Source organism: Larus michahellis, chromosome 1, assembly GCF_964199755.1.
Source record: "Larus michahellis chromosome 1, bLarMic1.1, whole genome shotgun sequence".
NCBI lineage: Eukaryota > Metazoa > Chordata > Aves > Charadriiformes > Laridae > Larus > Larus michahellis.
Genome location: NC_133896.1, coordinates 34,634,749 through 34,658,502, shown reverse-complemented (window position 1 = coordinate 34,658,502; position 23,754 = coordinate 34,634,749). Strand labels below are relative to the sequence as shown.

The 23,754-nt window shown below is 41.4% G+C and overlaps 2 long non-coding RNA genes across 2 annotated transcripts; both read right to left on the bottom strand.

The window, feature by feature from the left end:
• Nucleotides 1–730: 730 nt before the first annotated feature.
• Nucleotides 731–11,340, bottom strand: LOC141735944 (uncharacterized). The gene is made up of 3 exons (XR_012584875.1): nt 11,254–11,340; nt 9,366–9,449; nt 731–839 (listed from the first exon to the last, which is right to left on the bottom strand). It is a non-coding gene; the product is annotated as an uncharacterized LOC141735944 (long non-coding RNA).
• An 8,900-nt stretch (nt 11,341–20,240) lies between these two features.
• Nucleotides 20,241–23,508, bottom strand: LOC141735906 (uncharacterized). The gene is made up of 3 exons (XR_012584863.1): nt 22,885–23,508; nt 21,806–21,932; nt 20,241–20,881 (listed from the first exon to the last, which is right to left on the bottom strand). It is a non-coding gene; the product is annotated as an uncharacterized LOC141735906 (long non-coding RNA).
• Between the last annotated feature and the right edge of the window lie 246 nt (nt 23,509–23,754).

Here is a 23,754-nt window from a genome sequence, read left to right as displayed (position 1 = left end):
AACTCCATGTCATCTTTCTGAACACTAGATTTTGCCTTTACATCTCTGATATAGCCAAGATGTGTAAAAATTAATGTAAGCTGACAACTTCTTATTAGTTACACATCTGAAGAGTCTCAAGTGGCTAAGCTGTTCCTCCCCAAGTCAGTTGTGAGTTTTACTTGCTAATTGACTCAAATCTGCCTGGTTTAGGTACTAGCTTCTTAATAACCGAGGGCAAATGATGGCTAGAGGTAGGGCTTTTGAGTCATATCATGCCAAAACAATTTTCATTAAAGCCACCTGCTATCATTGTATTTCCTCAAGCCCAAATCCTTATATAACAAGAAAATGTGTTTCAGAGCCAGTCCCAGTTCTCTGCTCTGTCAAGTGACTGTCAGAGCTCTTGCTGGGAGCTGGAAGATGGGATCGCCAGCTTCCTGCAGGCGAAACAAGGCAGCCCGCGGCTCTCCAGTGCTCAGAAAGAGACTGGGAATGTCACCCTCCCGACAGCCATCGGAGGAGACGCAGAGGAGGGGCTGGAGGGACCAGGAGAGAAACAGGTTGGGAGAAAGAGGTAGGAATGGGAAAAGGAATGAGAGGAGCAAAGAAATCAAGAATAAAGCTACCGTGAGGCAAGGAGAGGAAAGGTATAAAAGCAAGTCTGCGACGTCAGAAAAGGTGCTCAGCGAGGACATTGCTCAAGTCTGACCTCGGCTGTCTCCAGGCCACGGGAAACTCCAGAGAAACCGTTTGAGATGCCTGAAAGCCTGCTGGAGCTTGGGCCTTGTTCTGTTGCACTGGTTCACTCATCACACCAGTGTTCAAAAGCAGCCATTCTTGTGTTGTCTGGATACACTCTGCGTGAATTTAAGTAGTTATTATCATGTATTTTCATTTAAGATCACTTTATTTTGATAATTTCAAAATACTTTTGAAAATATATAATCCTGCATAATAGGAAATACAGATTTCATGCTACATTGTTATACACAAGCTTTGAACATACAGCAAATTGAAATGAAAATAAACAAACCCAAAAATCCAAATTTCTGTGTAGCCGGAGAAAACATTTTGATACTCCCATGACAGTTTTAATATGGGGTTTTTTTTCCTGTTACAATTTATTCACCTTTTGATACGTTCTTGTGAAGATCTGTTCTTTGGAGCATTTCCAAAAGAAAATTATTCTCTAGAAAATTCTTCAGCCATCTTTATTAAAGTTAGCCTCCTGTAACTGCAGTCAAAACTTAAGGGCTAAAATAAAATACATTCTCAAAGGAGTAAGTCTGAAGCCGTGAGGGATATGGATTAGAAATTAAATGCATAATAATGATTTAATCTCTAGCTGATCTGTCTCCATGATGAGAGGAAAAGCTGAATAAAAGACCCACGTATGGGAAGAAGAGGAGGGAAGGCGAACAAATAAACTAAAAGAGACATTTTAGGACAATTATTTTGTATAAAGCAGGTATTTGAAATAGCATGTTGAATTATGTGAACATTTTTGTTGTTCATATTCAGAAGACTTTAGTGAATACAATAGAAACAGGATATAAAAAGGAAAGATCTCCAGGAGCACTAGTATGGAAAAGAAAAGAGGGCAAGGGCTGCGTTTGTATATACAATTTCATGTGTAACATGTTTTAGTTTTAAGGACTGATGTTAGTTTCTGTATGAATACCTGTGATACTTGAGTATTTGAGGCCTCCTTAAAAATATATGGTTTTAAAACATTGAAATCTCTTCTCCTCAACTTGGGCTGCTTATTCTTATACCCCATTCCAGACAATAAAAATACTTGGCAAGACCTGGTATTTCGAGCACAAGCAACAGTAATGGACAATTGGCTTCTGGCCTGGCGCTGGAGAAGAGCAAGGTTGCATCTGTCTGCCACCAGTACGTAGGCATTCCCCAGCAATACCCGTGCACCTTTAGTAAGACAATCTGGGATAAAGCATGCCAAATCAGAATCTTTGTCCTTTCTTTAAAAACATTGCACATTTTTTCTAAGATTCTGAGGACATCCCTGAAATAGAGAAACTTTTCAGTGTTCACTTTGTATTATTTTCTCTCTCCGCAAACAAATTTCCAGTAAACAATACACTCTGCTCAATAAGATGCAGACTGACTGAGATTTCGGGATGGGCTGAGTTACAAGTGTGTAAACGTAGAGTAACAGCTCCACAGTCAGTGATGTTGCTTTAGATTCAGGCTGCTTCAGCTGAGATCAGATTCCAGACAAATCAATGTCTACATACACGGAAAATGTAGGTCTCATTCCAAAGAGCTGCCATTACACATATGAGGAATGTGTGAACGTGAGGCTAATTCTGCAGCATTCCTCTGCAGCACAGAGTATTGGCCAGTTAATTTATGACTATTTTCTGTAACTCTTAAGGCAAAAATCAATCATTTTCTTTGAAAACGCAGAGAGGAAAAAACACATGAGAAATGAGAGGAGATTATATGGTTTACAAAATACTGTCTCCTCTCTGAGCCACATCCCTGTGATTTCAGCTAAGGTCAAATTTTACAGATGAAGTATTACCCTTCTGAAAAGTGTCTGCCTTATGTGCCTTGAGATCTGGAACTGAAAAAGAAATCAGTTTTGCCTAGTCCCTCAAAAGATTTATCTTTTCAAAGAATATAGGCCATGTGCATAGGATGGAGAACCGTGCTCTGGGATGTGGTTATTTGGAAAGGATTTGAGGGTCAGGGGAGAAAATTACTCATGCCGAGCTCCCGAAGCCATGTGCTAAGGTGATCCTTACATTTTCAAAAGGGAGTCTCAAGTAGGAGCAGGAGAGTGTGTTACTTTGTGGGAAGACCGTCCGTTTCTGGTGTCCAGTCTTTGAGAGGAGTGTTAAGAAACTCAGGAGATTCCAATGAAGAATAATACAACAGACCAGGGAAGAGGGGAAAGGAGGTGAAAACAATCTTTACAGGCTGATTCCAGCAGCTGAGTAAGTTTAATTTAATGAAGCAAAGATCAGGAATGTCATGAGCACATGTTAGAGAAGAATGTATTCCACCTGATTTTAGCAGATCTAATGTCATCTAGTGTAAACCACCTCTTCCAGGCCCTCTCTGTAACTGATGGAAAGAGAAAGTATCATCCCCCCAGGATGCCTTTGCTCCATCCTAAAATAAACATCCTAAACAGCTTGAATAAATCATTGTCTGTCTCCATGGACCACTGGGGGAAACTAAATGATTCATTCAGACTAGGCACCTGATTCCGAGACAAGTGAATTAAGAAGAGATTAATCCCCACATACACTGCATGGGAACAAAGCTATGCAATAGCTCACTGGAGCAGGCCAAGGATTAACAAGAATCTATCAGCTAAAAGTTGAAGCTAGACTAATTCAGGCTATAAATAAAGGGAAGAGCTTTAAAAACAATAGAAACACAATTAACAGCTGGATCGATTTACTAGAAAATGCAGTAGATCCTTCATGACTGATCATTTTAAAACCAAGATTTGTTGTCTTTTTTCTATAAAATGCTTTAGCTCGAAAAATTAATTTCAGAGAAGTCCTACATCTCACATCAGTTTAGTAGTGGAATTCAACTGTCCTAAGTTAAGGATCTAAAAATATATCATTTGCAACTAAACTCAGCACCTCAGGCTGAGGTGCTTTCCTTACTCACAAAAAATAGGCACTTTCAGAGGGTGATACATTTAATCCTAAAAAGAGGGCAGAGAAAATGTTTACTGGAGGCACCTGTTTCTTTCCATTGTTTCTGAAGGGCACACTGGGCAACTCACATTGACATAGGACATTTAGCTATCCAAGTGAGATGATTCTCATGCTCGATGGTTTCTTCTGGCCTGACAACTCATGAAGCTCTGACCAAAGTGATGGGCATTGCTTTCTCATCCAGTCCAAGTTTGTACACATTTCTTCACATTAATGCAGATCGTGACATAAAACACCAAATTCCCTGAGATTTCTCTGAGCATATCACTGTCTTCCAGTGTTTTTATATTTATATGCTAAGTAATAACATACAATTCTGTTCAGTTACATGACCATGTAGGAACAGCAATGTTTTATTCATTGATTTGATTTCAATGCCCATTCTGAACAACATTAACTTTCCACTTATTTTTATGGCAAACAGAAAAACTAAGCTATTCCCAGTTTTCTACTCTAGAAATTCCAGCAAAGCAGGATAAGCAAAATATTTTTATTAATGTATTCTTAGCTGAGGGAATTCATCTGAAGAATTATTAAGCCTTGGTCATAATAGCATAAGGACAAAATAATGGTTATATATTCCCAACCCAACAATAGAAAAGCATTTGTTCCACTTCTACCCTGAATAATTTGAGAAGACAGACACTTAAAGACAATGCTGTCCCCACCCTAGGCCTTGTCCTCTATTGTTCAGCCCTTTGTTCAGAGGGAAGCTGAAATGCCATTGCTCAGTTATATCTCGTGTTAAGACATTCAGACAAAATTTCCCTCTCCACGCATTTAAAGGTATGTCTCACAGACTTGTGTTTAGAGGCATGAAAAAAACTCAAAATGCTGTCTTGTACAAAAAAGATATTGACAGCAGATATTTCTTCCAACTCTTGACTAATAACAACATGACTCTTTCTGAAGTCTCCACAAAACCCTTCATCTTCCTTAAATGCAAAAGTGGTTTCAGAGTTCTCCTTCTTGCAGGCTTTGGGCTCATGCAATGAATCAGTCACAAAGGTGTACGTGAAAACCTGCAAAATCCTCCCCACCATCAGCACCACTCTTTCCTACAGAGATCCTCAAAGAGAAGGACTGTGTTTTGCAGAGAGAAGCAGCACAGTCTGTGCAGCAGAACCGTATTTATCCCTCTGCCAAAGTGCCTTATGCATCTGCAGTGCTGGGGCCAGATTTGCCTCTTCATGCCAATTTCTCAAAAGAAAAGCCTCTGCCTTCCAGATTAGAGGTGGAATATGCTGCAGCAAATCAGCCAGACAAGCAGATCAGATACACTTCCATCTGTACTGGGCCTGGACATAAACCTTTAAAAAATCTCGCTTCACAAAAAACTTTTGTGACACATTATAACATCTATCCACCATGAGACAAGAAACCCTAAATATGGGAAGAATTGTGTTTTGAGCTCTGTCAAAGTGCTACTGACACATACAACTCTTTACAGAGAAACTTTCCCTGTAAGTGCATAGTCAAATGTAGCTTGAGCAAAGCATCAAAGAAGTCAGTCCGTGAGCAGATCAACACACAACCCGAGGGCAACATGTCTTCAGGGCCGTGGGGTTCTTATGCTCTGTGGGACAACTGACAGCAACAAGGTCATGGAAAGGGACCCTACTGGCCCCAGTCCCTGATGGGGACTTGTGGCGGGTTCCCAATTGCAGAAGCCAAGCGACAGAGAAGCAGGGAAGCATACCCACAGTGAGATTCAACAGATAACCATAGCCCCCGCTTTGGCTGATGCCTACATCTGAGCTGGTTATCTAGATTTCCTTTATCGCTCATGAACAGAAGCACTTGTCTGATACGAATCATATGTTACGTGCCCTAAAGGGCTCTGCTGACTACAAAGTGCTAGCTCGGATGTAGACAACTGTACTACAGAGATCTACCCTTCAGTGAAAACTATCCCAGAGAAAATGCCTGACAGTGCAAAGACACCAGGGGACAAAGCAACCTGTGTGAGAAGCACCAGCCCCCTCTTCTATTCTGTGCACAGGACTGTGTCTAAAACAGGCTGTGTGGCCTCTTCAGAGATGGAAGAGAAGGTTTAATCCTGCTGCAACAGACATAGCTCCTTGATTTGAGGCTTGTCCACAGGATGAGATTTTGGCATTCAACTGTTATGGGGTACATTCACTCATAATTGTATAATACTAAAGGGAAGTGTTCATGCTAAAAACCACAGACATTCATCACAAAACACAGATTCACCAATCACAACATATAACAGAAATAGACAGGGCTTTTAGATTGCAGAGGAGCCTCAGTATCTGCTGAAGGGCAGTTCTCATGGTGGAGGATCTTCCAAACTGAAGATCCCTGGAAGCCTCAGTCGTTGCCTAAACATGACATTTCTGCTACTTCTCTTTGCATTCTTTTTGCTCAAAGCAGGCAGCTGACAAAAATGTCAGTTCCTTTCGGTTGCTGCCAGAGTCTGGGGAAATACATGCTGTGTGGAAATGCTTTACTGTTCTCTAAATTACAACAATAACAATTACCATTTCTTCTTTCGTTTTTTTTTTATTTGTGAAAAAGAATTAAGAGGAAAACCTGTTTTATTCCATATCCATCAAGAGCAAGATCTGAAGGGACCAAACTTCCTAGGAAAAAGAAATCTCAAATTTGGGCTATCTCCGATGCAAATATATCTGAAACAATCCTCAAGAAGAATAGAAAAAATTGAAGAGGAATAAAGGGTTATTGCTGCAAGAAGCCATTTCCATGAGCAATATGTAACTAGTTCTTAAACAAGTAGTATAAAATTTGTGGTGTCTTTCTTTCAAGGAAACTAACATCCAGGAAACTATTTCATGCTTTTAAGTGAAATTCATTTGTTAGGCAATTCTTTTCAGCTTAGTGGACCAACAATCTTGATTTTAATTTTACTTCTATTCTATACCCTAGCTTCAAGTAATAAAAGACTCATCAGTTTTCCACCATAAACTATTGATGTTGGCTACATTAGCATAACATGTACTATAGCTTTGGCTAGCCTTTGTGTAAAATATCATACGTGCATTCTCTGCCAGCACTGGCTTTGGCAGAGAATCAGGATAGGCAAAGGACGAAGTAGGTGGGTACTGGAAGTCTACGCTCTGTCGGTATTCCCAAGTCCCATCTACTTGCATAGGTGACCCTCTTGGGCTGCAACCCATTTTTAGAAACGTGTAGTTCCTAGAACCCAGCTTCTGGGTATTCTGTTAATTTAAAAAAATTAAAAATTGCTTGAAAACAGAAAAGTTAACAAAGTTGACCAGGAATTTCTGTAGGTAGAGATAAACAGCAGCAGAAAGGTGGGAAATGTGGCAGGTATCTTCATTACTTGCAAGGCCACCACCCTCAGGGGGCTATCGCAAAAGAGCATGGAGGGCCCAGCACACCCACTGAAGAAAGCCAGTGTACCATCCTTTCTGAGACAGTGCGGATCTCTCTGCTTTCAGGAGAAACCCTCCTGATTGCTCCCTCCTAATTGCTGGAGGGAAGTAATCAACCCTTCTTTCCCCATATCCTGCTCTGGAGGAAACAGCAATTGCATCTCGAGCACCCTCAAAGACTGGTGGAGGAGCAGATTGGAGCACAGCCCGTGGCATGCTGAGCTGCCCAGAAGCCTCCTCATGTGCTCACCAGGACACTCTCTTACCCATGGCTGGGTTTGCCATCTAGATGGACCACAAATCTGGATTTAAAAGTGGACACAGGTTAGCACTTGGGAGGAAACACTGACTTCCACTCTGTGTTTATTCTGGGGATACGGTTATTTTCTTTTCTAGTTATTTCTCCATCTCACACTTCTCATGGCCTCTATAGAAATGTTTTCTGGCTATGCGATACTGTCAGTAGGCGGGGTTACCCCACCCATTATACTTGCTTTATCGGTTAGTTCTAGCACAGATAGAAAGTCAGCAATGTCACAGGATTTGCATATGGCTTGCTCTTCAAGCTCAGCCTCTAATAGAACAACAAAATGACTGACATACAAGAACTGATTAGAGGGGCCAGGAAAATATAGCCACCAAATGCCCAGGCACACACTGCAATTTGACAGAGGCCAAAAGGCACAGTGTGGTGCAATGCCACGTTCATATGGATCGCATCTAATTCCATGACATCTCTTACCCATAGGCAAGTTATAATCACACCACAAGAATTTCCTGTCATTTCTTTCTTTTTGCCTCAATAATCTCCAAGATCTGTTTAATAATCCAGCTACAATGGGGACCATGCTTTTAAATAGCTCTTAAATTGCTTCCCCATTCTCAAAGCAAAGATTTTCAGCCTTCCCGTGCCATGAATCAAAGTCATAGAAATGTCACCTTTCTCATAGTCTCAGCACGTCCTGCTTGTCCAGCTATAAAGACAGGAAGGAATGCTGTGTGCTCATTAATTTGCGTTCCAAATCTCTACCAAAAAAAACCAGTCACTAAGCAAAAGTCACCAGCGAAATATCTTCTTGATGCACAGAGCATATTGCTGATCTAGTGCTGGTGAAATGTTGTTTCCTAGGAGCTGAGCAACCCCGTTGTTACACCAGAATTTCCTAAGTGTCATTTTTGAATAGCTCTTATCACAAATATTCACTCAACCAAGCTATTAGATTCTGAAACCAGAAAATTAGTATTTTATCTACATAGTACTAGATTTTATGCCGAGAGAAGGTTTTTAAACGAGCGTTTCTAATTTCACTGCAGCTAGAGATGTCTGCCATTGTGTCATGGCCAGTAATAAGCTTTGACTACTGTGCCTCATCTGCAGCAACCTAATATTCAGAATTGAAATAAAATGCAGGAAAACAGAAAATATTCAAAAGTCTTCTTGGGTTCCACATCAGTATTTTCATGTTTCCTCCAGTCACTGCTAATTGACTGTTCCTCAGTTTTCAAGCAAAGCCCATGTCTTTTTGCTTACATTGATCCCCCCTTTTCGCATCAAATGTGTTTCAGGTATAACTCTCAATTTATACTCCATGGCCAGCGTCAAATAACCTAATTTCCACGCCTCTCACCCCTGTGTCTACTGTATCCTACTGACCGGGCAAGAGGAAAGAACAGTATCTGTGCAGAGGGACAGAAGAAACATTTGGGGTTTGTGAATGTGAACCCCGGTGTAAATATTGATGCAGGAGAGACTGTAAACAGGTAAGTTAATGACACACTTGTGCTGCTTCCTCAAGGTGGATTCCTTCATTATTTAATATGATTGTTATCTCAATGATTCAAATGTCATTACTGCTAGCGATGGCTGTTACTAACTTGTTTTTGTCTTACCGCATGATCTGCTTTGTTACGGTACTGAGACAAAGATTTGCCACATCTAATTTAAATGTTAATCATCTATCTAGTCTAGCTGCTCAGGTAGGCTTTTCCATAACCAGTGAGGTATATCTAAAATATGTATCTAAATATCTTTGAAAAACTTGCTCTGTGAAGGTGTCAGTTTCTCTCCCCTTATATGAAAGAAGCTAAATGACTCTTTGTTAGTCTAGTTCCCCTGTGTGCTCCTAATTTAGCTTTGACAGCTAGAGTTAGGCAAGACAGATTCCATACTAAAACATTAAATTGCCTTTTAGTCTTATATTCAGTGACCTGTTATAATTAGCACATGTAATGTAAGTTCTTTCCAATTTTCTTCTAAAACTAATTATTCTAAGCCATGAGTTGCTTGGGTAATTCATACCTCGACATTGGTGTTTCAGAGCTGTGCCACATTAGCGAAGCGATGCAAAGAATCATGTCAGGTCCAGAGGCATATTCTGTGATTCTAAGACAGAGACAGCAAAAGTACGCATTAACCAACTTTTCACAGGAAGGCGAAGTGAAAATACAGCACAAACAGCTGTTCAGATAAATGGCTCCAAAAGGTGGGACCACCATCAGCCTAATTAACCACATTCTTCCTCATTCAGCTCCTCTCGGCAATAACATAAATCCAGACTATGATTATGTAAGAAAAGGTTTCATAGTATATTTATTTCCAGAGTTCCTTTATTACAAGGATTTCTTTTCTTTTGGCTAGTGCTCCTAGCTTCACCGTGGAGTAGGACATGTGGTATTTGTAGCTATGTAGATGGATCCCTCTTGCACTAACACTTCAACATAAAAGGGATGAAGGGCACACCAACCCAGTGCCTGGTCAAAGCTCAGTTCACCTCTCCAGCCCCAGTCTCCACTCCAGAGTGCGACGGGGAGACTTGGGTCACCAAGCAACATGCACAGGTGACCTGTGAACACAGCACACCTGTGCTACGTCCTGTGCCCAGGCAGCTTCTGTGACAGGAGGGTCCGGGTCATGTTGGGGATGGCTGGGATGGAGATGGAGATATACTCGGTAATGAAAGGAAAGAGCCTGCTGGGAAGAGATCCCCTGAGACACTACAGCATCATTGTTATGCTCATCCAATACCTCCTCCAAGTAATTAAAAAGCATCATGTATTAAAACATGATATTTCCATTATAATAATCAACAGTATTAATAATTAAATTTTATTGGCTTCCCTATTTAATGCAAATAGTACAGGAAATATTACTCAGTTGAGATTTTTGCATGCCTGGATAGTTCTACCCAGGACAATTTTACAACTATCTTGGCTCAAACTAGGCACTAATGCAATTAGTTTTTAAAAAGAATCATTGCATTACTTCAACAGACATAGCTGCAAAACCAGATTAAGGCAATCGTACCTCTAGAAGACATGGGGTGACTTGGCCCTCTGGTCTTTGTGCAAGACCTTAGCCTGCATCATAAATACACAACTCCTGTTGGACACAGCAGAGTTAAACATGTTCTTTGCAAACTCCGCAGCAGCTGGACCATGGAAAGGTCAAGCCTGTGTGCAGTGGGTCTTACTAAAAGGTCACAAAAGGTGCAAATAAGAAACACCTTTAGCATGGTCTGCACCGTTTCTCCCTTTGGAAAATGCGTGCTAAGTCCCTCTGGCCAAACCTCTCCCCTCCTCCCCGAGCGCAGACAGAGCAGGACGAGCGGTTGGTGGCTCTCCCCACAGGGCAGCGCTCCAAGAGGGATCTCCTGCCAGGACAGGCTGTGAGGAGGGTGGTACAGCACAGCCAGGTCACACTTGGGCCCACAAAAACACTACGGGAATAATGTATACAAATACCTACAGGAGTAGCATCTTTAATCCTATTCTTGTTTTATTTAGATATGTCTTTTTCAAAACGTGCCTGCTACCTACCTTCACCGAGGCTCTGAAAGCTCTGAACGGCTCACATTAATACAGGAAGATGGGGGGTTTACGCTTACTGTACTTTACCTCATCCTCTGCAGTTAATCAAACCTCAGATTAAACAACCTAAAATCTAAGACATCAGTTTAAGAGTAGAAATAATAAACCCATAGGTAACTACTTCAAGACCGAGACTCAGCTCATTGCTACCCATTGACCATATTTTTTGAAACACGCAGGAATGCTCCCAAGTACTGCACATCAGTGTATAAATAATAAAATGACAAAATCGAAATAAATAACAAAATGCTTTCCCAAATATTATTTCAGTTGGTGAATTCCAGGAAATTTCATTTTGTTTTCAGACTTCAGTACCATACCTTTTAAATCTGCTTATTATTTAACTGAGTGGATGGAAGGTGTAGGATTCCCTGTCCAATGGGCTACTGAAGTCAGACTTTTCACCCTGTTTAAGCAAAAATACCTGGAATTAATGACATATTATTTGGCGGCCATCAAGCTAAACATTTTATATGGTGTAAACACCCTCTGAACCGGAGCTGAGCCCAGGTGTCTGTATGGTCGGGTGACCCAGGGCACCACACACCAGACCCAGCTGGTCTCTGGGCATGGCTGGAGCCACTGTCGCAGTGTAGCCATGGCTTGGGGCTGCTCTCCCTGGGATGTTCTCCCAGCAAAGCCATGCTAACCCCGCAGTCAGGCATCCCCTTCTGCCTCCTGTTCTGCCTGGTGAAAAGACCACTCACTGCATTTATTGTCCCTCCTGCACGGCGATCGCCACCTCCCCAGCTCTGCCAGAGCAGTTCATGTGAAGCACTTCTTATCCCAGGCACTTCTTAATCCATTTCCTTGCTCCAGGAGAGCTCTGCCAGGTGAAGTCAAACCACCCTTTAGACATGCTGAAGCTCAGCGAAGCAGAGCAGGGAACGCCCATAAAAACCGCACAGCTGGTGGGAATGAGCAGGTCGGGCACCTGCATCGCCAAACAACACACTCCAAGCTGATGCAAGAGCCCATCAAAAGCCCAGAGTGGGAAAGGGTAACATCTAGGAAGGTCTTCTGTTGCTGAGAGCACTCATTGCAAAGCATCTTTCACGTTTGTTTTACCGGAAACACTTGATGAGAGAAAACGCCTTTGGAAGCAGCTGATGCTTTCTAGTCTATTTAGTCCTGCTCGGTGCTCTGTAAGTACCCTTTCTACTGAGACAATTGTTTGTGCACCTATTTGAAGATTAAGCTCTGTATGAATAATTGTGAACTGACTACCTTTTTAAGGTAGACAGAACTAAATACAATATCTAGGTATATATCGCACAACAGTACATATAAAATAAACTAGAATGGTTGCATTGAATCACAGAAAGTTGTAGAAATAGACCAAAAATCAGCACCACACTGTTAATTAAAGAACATCACCAATAAACTAAGAAGACAAAAAAACACATTTGCATAAAATTTGTTTAAATCTCAACAAGCAACAGTGTACAATAGACAAATCTGGCCTATTTTCAAAAAGTCAATATTCCAAACTAGCACTTGATCTACTTCCTAAAACAGGGCACTTGAGAGATTGGAAGCAAAAAGCTTTTTTTCTCTGTGGATGTAGTGGAACATTTCTGGCCACCTCCAAACCTGGAGGTTGGGCAGCAGGGCAGCCAAACTGGAGGTGATCCTTTGCCGTTCCCTCCCAGCAATGTCCCCATGCTGTTCAAGCCCCTGCACCTTCAGCTGCACGGACAGGAGCCGTGGTGAGCACCAGGGTTGGAGCTCAGCTGTGGCTCTGCACCTTAATTTCATCCCATTGCCCACTGACAGCAGAAAAGCCATTTATCCTTATTTTCCACACTCCGCCAACAAACATGCAGCTACCACACGTGGCTCACAAGTCAGCTGGACATGGAGTTTAGTTTCATTATGCTAGATGGAAACCCAAGCTGTTTCTATGAGCTCTTTTCAGCAGCAGAGACAGCCACCCCACACGCAATCACGGCTAGACAAATTTTTTTATTGAATAAAGCCCTCAAAGATAAACAACTTTGCTATTAGTGCAGTGCAATGAGAATAAAATCGATGGCAGATGGTTGCCAATGTGTCTTGTTCAGACATCTCAGATAAACATAGGGAACGGCAGAGAGACACAAGTGTAAAACAAAAATTGGTGGAAATGAACAGTGTTGTGGATTTGACACTCCTACAGACTGCTTTAACCATGGGAAAGCCAAGGTAGTTGGAGTTTCTGCTTCCTCCACTCTAAAAATTTTGTAAACAACCTTTACATACAAAATAGAAACCCTGAATAAAGTAAAAAGTTTGAATATAGAAGACTAGAAATGTGAAATACAAGTATAACATTATATGCCTCTTGCACAGAAAAGGAAATAATAAAGTCTATTGTTATTGTAAGAGTTTATTATTGTCATCTAAAATGCTAGGGATGTGGTTTTGAGCCATCTTGTCCACTTGTTTGGACATATATTTTAAGCAACAGGCCTGAAATTAGAGCAGAATGGAAAAATAACTATTTTTGCAAGCATCTCACACAAAGACTCGCTGCATTGAAGGGCAGCATCTCATTGATTTCTTTTATATTTCATTGAAAGCAATATCGACTTACCTTTGTTAATAAGGATATCATAAAAGACAAGAATATATGATTTAATATTTGTGTGTGTGTCTATGCACATTTAAGTGATGATTTTATTTCAGCGTTTTACCATCAGCTGTCTCAGTATTCCAGCAAGTCATTGTCAGCCCAGCCAAAAGATGCCTGTGATAGGAATTGTGAGGAGTTCCAGGCTAACAGCGTGCTGAGTAACAACACATTTTCTTTTATCAGTTTTAAAATTTTTTTTTTCAATTTCACAGTAAGATGTCTTGTTATTCTTCTATAGAGTTGAATAGAAGTGCTATTCTTGTACCATGCGTTACATAATTTTGTCAAAACTCTTTAAACTAGATCGGTCCTACTGTTTTCAGAATCTGCTACCTTCGTTTTTAGATTTAATTGCATCTGTCAAACAAGTTTCTAGGTACTGATCAAAGATCTCTTAGAGCAGCTTTTCTTCCTGCAACTCCAGCTCCCAGCACTGAGGAGAGGAAAAGCACAGGAGGAGCTCTAGGAGTGCTGCTCCTTCATTTCCCTCTTCATCACCCCTCCTAGATTTGGTGGTGGTGGGGGGGGGAATCCCATCAAATCACCCCAGTTACTCCACTGCTCCATATTTTTATGAGCACAGAACAAGACTTAGAGGAACCCTCCTTCCACCGCTGCTGTCTGACATCTGTGCAGTGCCATCCGCAGAGGTGGCACCCCATGGGGATGGTATCAGCCCTAGGCTGTAGCGGGGACCGTCACAACCCACTTCTAGCTTCAGGTGCTTCCCCACCATGGAAAAGTATGGGGCAAGGCAAGGATTTATCGTCAAGAGATGAGCCAGAAATCTGTGGCAAGTGGTACGTTTGATTGTATGTCAGTGATAAAAAATCAATGATAACGATAAAACAATGAGGGACTGAGAACACAAGGCAGACAATTAGGTGTACAAAAAAGACAAGACCATATTCTGAAAAGTTAAAAAAATAAATAATACTAATTACAGAGAACTGCTCATTTCTCACAAAGCACTGTGCATTCTTAACATCACTCTTTCATTGAAGTCTGTTCAGGTGATATAGACCCCCAGACCACATGCAAAGTACATGCTCTGCCTTGCAGCTACCAGTTGTCTCCAGGACTCAACCTGGGGAACATCAGAGCAGGGTCAAACCCACTATTTCCTGAAACAGGGGCTCTGCTGGTTGAGTTTCTGCTCCATGGTTGAATAAAGGGCAGGAGTGCCTGCAAGCCCCACTACACCAAGAGGGACTAGTGCAATTCCTCAAATCGGGATGATGTTCTAGATGAAGGAAAAACGTTGAAAAAAAATACATATCTTTCAGAAAGCATTTTCATAAAATTGAGGATTTTTCCATAAAATTTTGTTGGTTTTTTTTTTCCCTCTAAATCCTGCAGAAGCTGGAAAAGATGACTGACTGTCCTTCCTCTCCCGGTGATGCTTTCCTCAGCTCAGGGGATTTTCTTTCTTCCTTTTTTTTTTTTTTATCACTACTAAAACAAATGAAGGTAATTAAACCAAAACTTCAAGATAAAACTGCTAACCACCTTCTTAGGGAAAGTTATCAATTGCTGGTCAAAACTTCAACTATTTTTTTTTCCTCAAAGAAGACAGGACTGCTTATGTTACAGCTGTACCAGTGGATCATTGCTACTTCTCCTTTGTTTATGTTACCTTCAAAATCAGTGCGAGTGTTTTTTCTACCACACATTTGATTACTAGCAGGGTTTATGATGAAGTTTTCTGTGCCTTTTCCTCTTCCCAGTTATTAGTCTGAGTGTAGCCTGCTTGATTCTTCATGGAGATAAGAAGTGCTACCACCTATCATGAGCAGCTAAGAAAATAGCAATTTTACTTTTTTGATTCATTAGCAACTACAAAATATAGTATTTTCTGGCTGGATTAAAAACGGAAACTTTTGAAAATGTTGCAGAATCAAGGGGTTGAATTATTTCTAGCTGAACAGGATATTTTCTTTTTTTTACATAAACATCATAAATCAATGTGTTTTCAGCACTGCCTATTTAAAACAATGTCGTGATTTTGATGAAATCGAAGGACAGTTTGGAAAGTGAAGCTTTTTACTTTGAAAAATGTTGAAATGAACCCTTGTGACAAATGGTTTGATTATTATTTCAAATCTGCAAAATAACAAAAGCTCACTAAATATCTCGGCATCTTTTTAGTTTTACTTTTTTCCCCAAGCCATTTTTCCACATTTTTCATTCAAAACGTGTCCTATAACTCTGTTTTTATACTCATATCTGTACAAATGCTTATTTTTCCAGATCTATTCTTTGCTGATCTCTTCTAGCTCCTGGCTGTTGAGAGAAGCAGAGGGTAGATATTGACACAAAATAAGAAGTAGGGGCTCAATAACCTTATAAAAAAAAAAAATCTGATTAAAATTGTTTTCTAACCTTCACTTAGCACTGTTTTTTTGTAAGACAGTGATAAAAGAAATCACAGCTAAGCTGATGCTAGTCCCAAATATGTTTTTATGCTAGAGCACTGATATCATCAGTTCCTGCAAGAGAAGCCACTGTGGTTTGAAAAGTCCATGGTTTGTGACAGAAGCCTTTTGTTTTTTCTCTTCTAGGAGAAACATTTTTCCCCAACGCCTCATTCTTCAAACTACTGAAAAATTATACTATGCTTTTTTTCTCAAGTTATAAATGTATTACAACGGACATTCTGCCAGAGAGAACTTTAAACCCCACGCATCTGAAATATAGATCAAAATCTTTACCTGTCTCTAATAATTTTCACTCTGTTGGACTACCAAGTCTAATTGTCTTTTGCTTTCCTAGGTGATCTTGCATCTATATTGTCAGGTCTCGTAACGAGGGGTCAGAGCAGACACTAAGAAGTTCTACTTAAAACTTAGACTTTCTGCCATGAAGCCTGTCCTGCTTTTGTAGCCACAGACATCTATGGGTGCAGGCAATCTGCTTGCTAGCCCGAGAAATGCAAACTTTGCAGACCGCCAAAAGAGCCTGTTTCAAGAAACGCCCAGAAACAGTGTTTTCTAAGGAGCTTGGGAATAACCCTGTGGGCTCCACAGGGAAGGCTTGGGACGTGATTTCAAAGATCACATTAAAGCATAATCAAGGACATCTGAAAGAGGTTTGTAAGAGCAAATGCCTGCGTTAATTTTTTTTTTCTAATTTTGCACCTGGTTACAACAGCAATATCCTATTAAAATCAATGGAGTTTAAAAAATGAATTAGACTACAGCATTTTGAATGAAATAGTGCATCCTTCAGTAATATGCGAGAGATTGAAAGCATCAGTACCTTTCTGAACATATAAATGTGTGCTCTACTTTTAACAGACTACACTTTGCATTTAAATTATTTTATCCACTTCAGTACTTTGGGCCTGATATCTCTTTTGTCTGTTTTTTTTTCAATGAGACCGCTTGAATAAAAATACAGATTCAGTGACACTGAAAAGTGTTGTGAATTTGTATCCATTTTGCAGAATTTTGATGTCAGAACATGCCGTAGCTTATTTCTCAAGGTATTTTCAAAGTTAAATGACTGAGAAAAAACCCTTGCTAAGACTTTAATAAGAGCAGACTCTCGTTCCTCATTACTCCCCATAGCAGCAACTTTCTTGTGATTGCAAATTCTTAGCGGTTTTCTTGGTTTATTGTCTATAGCCCTATTATCTTTACAGAAGCTACAGATTTCATTAACTCGGCTTATAAGACTTATCTCTTCTTATTTTTTAAGTTGTCTGTGTGTAAATATTACTGTCCCTGGGGGAGAGTGGAATTGCTTGTGTTGAATTTAGTGCATCCATAACTCCTTCAGCTTTGTATTGGAATAAATACAGAAGTAAAATTCATCTTTCAAGGCCTTTACTGCCTGACTGGGCCAGGAGGAGAGGGCATGGGGCAGGGAGGATCCTCCTCACATATTTTTTCCTCTGCTCTCTTTTCTTTTTTTCTTGTATTTGTCTATTTGCTTTCTCCTATTTTCTTCAGGCAGCTGGTGGCAATTGGAGGCAAAGGTTCACCTGGTGCTCTGAGGTAGCAAAGAAAATGCCTCAAGAGCTTGGCTAGTGCAGTTTCCTCTCCCATCAGGGCTGAGAAGGGCATGACTTTGGTGACTGTAGGGCTTTAAAGTGCTCCGTGGCCTTGGTTCACCTCATCATATCCTCTGGGCGAGTGCGTTTCAGCCATGCCCCTCAGCGGAGATCTCCCCTGAGCTCTGGGAATGCAGTTGAATGCCTGGAGCAGGAGGCAACTCACCCCATGTTCCCACTGTAACTAATGGGGGGAGATGGGTTCCTCCACATGGGAAGGTGTCAAAGCATTTCAGTTGGGAACCTGCAGTGCACTGCCATGCCAAGGCTCAGGTACCACCTGATGACGCGGGGAACCCAGGGACACCACGGACTGGACACCCACTGCCAATCTTCCTTTGTGGGAACTACTGTTTCGTTTGGGTACATATGTTTTGACCTAATCACTGCTTTTAGTCTTGATATAATGTTCCAAAAGCTTCTAAGTGGGTTTGCCAGCTCATTTGCTTCAGTGCGTGCCACACAACACCAGGGGCTGTTTTTAGGGGTCAGTCTGAGAGCTCTGGGTAGTTCATTTGGTAGCACGTAGACTAGGCAGACAACCTCCGGGCATGTTGCACTCTTTGGATGCAAAGTCACGAGTGATTTTTATTTCTGTGTCTTTAGCGAGAAAAGGTTGAAGGAATTGGAGGGGTTGTTCAGCCTGGAGAAGGCAAGCCTGAGGAGGGAATGGCAGCAGTCTTGCAAAGTGCGTGACTCTAGAGAGAGAAAGTGAATAAACTCTGCTCAGTGACTACCGTGGCGAGAAGACACATTAATGGGATTCTAGGGGCAACTGTCACTGAAGTTTCACTTAGTTATCATGAAACTTTTTCTAATAGTAAGGATCATTAACCATTGGAAACATTGCCAGGAACGATTTAGGTACAATTGACTCTGCCTAGGGACAAAAAGACAGACTACACAAATTCCAAAGATCCTATTTTACTATGAATTCATTTGAACTATGCATCATGGCTTTTAATGTACAGGGAGTCAGATTGGATCTCTGTTCTGTCCATTCTGGTCTTTGGCTCTATTTAAATGAAATGACAAAATCTGTAATTCAACATAAAACCTGCTTCAAACCTCATGCCTGCACATAAACTACAGCAGCACAAAGGCTGCTCAGCCAGAGCCTGTCCTGGATCATGTCATATCCAATAGCAGAAACTGTGGCAGAAACACAGAAGGGCAAAGGCTGGAGATGATCTAGTGCAACCCCCCCAGCTCAAGCAGGGTCACCTATAGCCAGCTGCCCAGGACTGTGTCCAGACAGCTTTTGAATATTTCCAAGGATGCAGACTCCACAACATCTCTAGGCAGCCTGTGCCAGAGTTCAACCACACTCCCAGTAGAGACGTGTTTTCTTGTGTTCAGAGGGAACCTCCTGTGTTTCAGTTTGTGACCATTGCCTCTGACCCTGTCACTGGGCACCTCAGAGATTAGTCTGGCCCCCTCTTCTTCACTCTCACCCATCACGTATTTATACGCATTGATAGATGCCCCTGGAGACATCTTATCTTGAGGCTTAACAGTCTCAGCTCTCCCAGCCTGTCCTCCTGTGTCAGATGCTCCCATCCGTTCATGCTCCTTTGCTGGATTTGGCTTCCATATGTCCCTGTCTGTCTTGTACTTGGGAGCCTAGAACTGGACCCAGTACTCGAGATATGTCTCACCAGTGCTGGAGACAGTGTCAATGAGAGAAATCATCAAAAACAATGTAAAGTGGATCTGAAGTTCAAGGAGAGAGTAACTTCTATGAGGCTGCCAGAAGTGTCCTGCGTACTGCATGGGATCAATCAACAAGATTTAGCTGTGATGATATCATGTTTCTAAAGATAACTTTCTCCAGCTGAATATGTTATCATTCACTAGCTTGAAGGAGAGTGAGATAAACTTCACTACTGTTTCAGAAAACTTTCTCTTTTCTGAGAATGCGATTATTATTTTTTTATTAAGTGAGCTTCCCCTCTTTTTTTACTGAACTCAGTGCCATTATTAAAAAAAAAAAACAACAAACACAACAAAACTTATCAGACACCCATTACTTGAAAGGAAATCTTGCTACTCATCCAATATTGGATGAGCCATACAATCAGACACTAAACTGCAGTATCTTGCCCAGGGATATTTTATATTGTATATAATACGTCAGTGCAAGAACACCTTCCTCTCCCCATCCCATTAACGCACAGAGAGTTTTTAGGAGTTTGTAAATCACTTCCAATTGAAATGGCAAAATGACTTCCTAAATGATGAGAGCTGGTTGCAAAAGAATACACAACAGTTCCCAAAGAACAGTAAGAGCATCCCAAAAGCATATAGAAGCTTACAGCAAGCAAGCAAGTGCTTTAGACAATCCCTTTTTTAAATTAGACAGGAATGTTTAATATTCTCGCAAGGATAAAACATTTTTCATGCTGTCAACCCAACATATGAACTATAAAAATAATAGATATTCTGTCATCCTATCTGGCTATGCCCCAAAACACAAGGGTTTAAGAAGAAAGGTACTTGGAACTAGGCCACATGTTTGGTATGAACATCCCTCAAGACCCAAAATATGCTTATGAAAGAAATCCAGAAGGAATTAAAATACTACAGAGCATTTTATAATTCCATTTATGCCCTCTTAAAAAAAAAATAATTGTTCAGTATTGCTGCTAATTCAAACCACTCCTTAACAGGAAAGCTTTATTATTTTGAGAAAAGAACATTCACCCATAAAACAAATAAAATAGTGCAGTAGGAGACTAACCAACAAAAGCAGACAGTGGATTAAGCTGCTCCCTGAAGAGTGATAGTATATTTTAAATGATTTACCAGAACCTCTTTCTCCATCCTTCCAATCTCCTCCTGTGTCACCGTCCTTGTGTGCCCTGTGTCTCAGCTCAGGCAGCTGGGCAGAGCACACTCATCGCTCCTGGAGGGATGCTGGCAGATGGGGTTGAGAAGGGCCCCAAAAGGCAGTCCGTGAAGATGCTCAGGACATGGAAGTGTGTTACCCGTGCCCCAAAGCCCTCCAGACAGGCTTTTCTCAGGCAGCAGCTTGGCTACACCTGCCCACACAGTTCCTCCAGAGATCCCATGGCCGCAGGAGGCTGATGTGCTCCTGCATCTCCAAAGAGTCCCAAACTGGTAAAGGCACCTCTTTTGGAATAACTGAACTCTACCCAATCATTCCTGGGAGTTTCCTGCAGTTTCTCTCCAGCTCCTGTTTGTGTCGGCAGCTGCCTGCTGTGTTGCTTTTCCTCTCTCGAGTGCTGCAGCTACCACACACGCAGCCCAGAGACCGTACCTGGCAATTTAGCACAAACAAATGTGAGATTTGCATGACCACACCGACGGGGCAGGTGGGTTATCTTGACAAAAGCTAGATGTATATGATATGCAACCCATGTAGTCATCTAGACTTCCTTTGTAATTAAAGGAGTGGAATGCATACTTCTCAGGTATGAGCTACATAATGTATTTTAGTCATCCAGATTAAGATGAAGTGAATAATTTCTTTGAAGTGCCTTTTTTTCCCTTTTCTTACCATAGAAGGAATCCAGGTGACTAAATCAGATCCTAAAAAGTTATCTGAGATTTATCCCACCTATTCTCTCTTGCTGGAGAGTTAACAAGCATTTGTATACAAAAAACAATGTGGTCGTTACTCACGTGCATTATTATCTCCCATATCACTGCTAATGAGGAAAAGATTTGCTTACAAAAGAACGGGAGGGGACATTCATTCTTTAGCATTCATTCATCCATTATCACTAATCGCTATCACTAGCCCGGCAGCCATACATTTGTCTGAAACATTATTTCTTAGGCGACTGTATAATTCGTTTCTGGAAAGGCAAAATTAACCCTGAGGGAAAATACACAGTTTATTCCTCATTTGTATCATCCAGTGACAGCCCTCCAAAAGATGGGGCTGTGTAAGCACAGTGCGTTAAGTGGATGACAAAGGTCACTTTGAACAGCTTCTCGTTACTCTGGGATGAAAGGGCCACTGGTGTTATGCAGGTCATTTCAAGCAAATGCCAGTAAAGCCAGTCTACGCTGCAGTATGTTTCCTTTTATGTCACAGCCAAAGTATTTTAGGAAGGTTTCTGGCAATTTGCACATTTTATTATTGGAACCCATTTTGCCCTCTTTGGATTGTGGAGTCAGCTGCTCTAACTATCGTTCATCAAATTATATACGTTTCAGCAAAAGCCATAAAACTCACGGTGATGTTTTCAGGTTTCAGTGCCCAACACTTCAGACTCGTACAGGCTAGGAGTGAGTGAATGGTTGGTCTCAATGACAAACTCTCTCTTCTTATGATCCAGCTTTCAGTTTCAGTCCTGAAAGGGCTGCCAAAAGTTCGACATCATTTTACACCTTTCTATCTAAATGTCTCAGAGAGATGCGCACACGTGGGATGGCAGGTCTATTTAATAGAGGGATTGTGGAAAAACAAATGGGGAGAGGAACAAAAAAGAAAACTCTCTGGAGTTATTTTTAAACTTTGCATGTTTCTGAATATGTTCAAAGGCTCGGGTGTTACTCTGGGCTGTGAGGAGATGGAGTACAAGGAAGTGCTGGATGACCAAAGGCACAGAAGTTGCCTGCTCACACACATCCACTTTTTCTTTCCACAAATACAGAGCAGAACAACGTGCCCACCTGCCGCGTTCTGCTGTACAAGGAAAAAGAAACATGGCTCTAAAGGAGCCTTTTACTGTTTTTTTAAAGTATTAACCCTGCCCATACCTCACGCTCAACCATAAGAGGAATCGAGCTACTTCACTCCTCCACAACCAAAAGACAAGCTATGGAGGTAAGGGCTGAGGTAAGGCTTAACACAAGGCAAATGTCTTCACAGGGCGTGGTATGAAATCACATTCCTCCTGTGCATGCACAGGGAGTCTACTACATATATGTCTGACTGGTAAAATAGAAAGGACATGGGTGAAACACAGGTACTCCTGAGGAGATACCACCCCCACCAAACCCCAAAAAGCCATGCTCTTCTTTAGAGGGTGGAAGGTACTTGGTGACGCTACACTTCAAGGTATATTCTTGCCCACATCCTTATTTTGTTGTGATTTTATTCACCCTACACATTGCATCAGTAAGAGCAAACCCCAAAAGTGCGAGAATTTTGGCAAGCACATTCACTTCTGTTTAGTCTTTTCAAAAATGCCAATTTGCCAAGCCAATGTGTTACGGTGGACTTCGGGGCCCTCTAGTGGCTTGGGAGAGGGGAAATTACGAAAGAGGAATGGCAATTAAGTCTTTCAAAAAGACAGCAACATTTCTTACCCCTGTTGAACCAAAGCACCAGGCATAAGCAGAGTTTCTCCATCACTTCGAGTAGAATTGAAAATCTGCATTAGCCCATGTCCTTGCTTTGCTCTTTCACTCAACTTTTCTTCCATGAAGCAGAACTAAACTGGACGTTGCACATTGACGTCAATTTTCTAGATCCAGAGGCCAGTTGTGGTCCCAATGTAAATCCAGAACTCCTCTTATCAAGGGGAAAAGCATTCTCAGACTGTCACAGATATGGCAAGTCTGTAAAACTGTATGATCTGTAAAAGCTTGTGAAATAAAATTGGCTTCCATCTTATTCTGCTTAAGTGCAGTGACTTTTTTGCAGGATACTCACTTACAGCACACTTTTCTAGCTCCTATCTTATTCTATAACTCCAGTACCTGGGAAGCAGGTCAGTGGGCACTTTGAACATATTACCGCCATGCATGAAGATGCCCGAGCGTGTGAATGGAGCCATAAGGCTGCACTACAGCCAGGGAAGCAGCACTCAGTCACCCCAGCCCTGGAAGGATGCTGCAGCAGGCCAGCACTGTGTCCCCTCAAATGTCTCAGGCTTTGCAAAAGAGGCTGCAGCTGAACCCCAAAACCATATTCAGCAGTAAAGTAAGAGGTTGCTTAAGTGTTTTCCCTTAAAAGTGCCATGCTGTTTTCCAAGAAAATTGGATAGCTCTCTTTAAATACCTGAAACTTGGAAAATAGTAGGAAGAAGACCTAAAAATACTCCGTGAGCCTGAGGTAGTTCCCATGGAGGCAATTTCAGTATTGCTAACCCAGCATGTTTGAAAACTGGAGTAAATATCTTCCGCTGCATAATCATAAGATTTTTGTTAAAATCTTGACAGTATAGCAAAGGCAGT